The sequence below is a fragment of the Melopsittacus undulatus genome, chromosome 11, assembly GCF_012275295.1.
Source record: "Melopsittacus undulatus isolate bMelUnd1 chromosome 11, bMelUnd1.mat.Z, whole genome shotgun sequence".
NCBI lineage: Eukaryota > Metazoa > Chordata > Aves > Psittaciformes > Psittaculidae > Melopsittacus > Melopsittacus undulatus.
Window position 1 is genome coordinate 12,053,197 of NC_047537.1, and position 1,126 is coordinate 12,054,322.

Consider the following 1,126-nt stretch of genomic DNA (forward strand, 5'->3'; position numbering starts at 1 on the left):
ATGGGGATTTCAGCTGCCAGGGTCGGGGAGCACCCTATTCTTTACAGGACCACCAGCAGACGAGCTCTGGGAAAACCTTCCAGGCTTCCTGGTGGGCTCCGTGGGTTTGCCAGAGCCTTCCCGAGCCCTGCTGCCTTCCAGAGTGCCCTTTGGTCTTTGCTGCCAGACAGGGCCCCTGCAGCTTTCTGAAGTGCCCGGTGAGCTTTGACGGGCTTACAGGGGAATGCCTGGGCCACTGATGTATTTGGAATGCCTGGCTGGCTTTGGCAGGCTTTGCCAGTGCCCAGCAGGGCTCCTGCTGCTTTCCACAGTACTCAGGGGGCTTTCACTTTGCCAGAGACCACCAGTGCCCCTGCTACTTCCCAAAATTCCTGACAGGCTTTGGTGGACTTTGCCATTACCTTCCAACCCCCCAGGTGCCTTCCTGAATGCCTTCCTTGATTTGGCCTACTTTGCCTGAGACCACCACAGCCTCTGCTGCCTTCCAAAATACTCAGCAGCGTTCCATGGTGGGTTTTGCAGGAGCCTTGCAGTGTCCAGTCTGCCTGCCAGGGTGAGCGATGGCTTTGGTGAGCTTTGCCAGGGATCGCCAAGGCCCCTGCTGTCTTTTGGAACATCTGATGGGCTTTGCTGGGCTTCCCCAGAGCCCACTATTGCTCCTTCTGCTTGTCGTGGCACCTGAAGGGCTTTGCCAAGCTTTGGCAGAACCTGCCGGGGGCCAGAAATGGGCTTTGTCTGAGCCCTCCAGGGCCCCGATGCCTTCCCTAGTGCGGGGGGATGCAGGAGGGGTGGGGAGGGGTGGTGCCGGGGGATGCAGAGTGATGGGGGCTGCCGGGGGATGCTGAGGGCAGCACGGGGATGCAGGGGGTTGGCCGGGGGGATGCCGGGGCCAGGCAGGCCCCAAGGTGCCCCCGACCCTGCCGGCCTCGCCGGGGGGGCGCGGTCCCGGACTACATTTCCCATCGCCGCCTCTGCCAGGGGCGGTGCGGAGCGGAGAGGAGCGGGGGGCGCGGAGCGCCGCGGGCCCCGCGCAGGCGGAGGCGCGGATACGCGCAGGGGCATCGGGCCCGCTCGGCTCGGCTCGGCTCGGCCCGGCCCGGCCCGGCGAGGATGCGGGAGGGGCGGC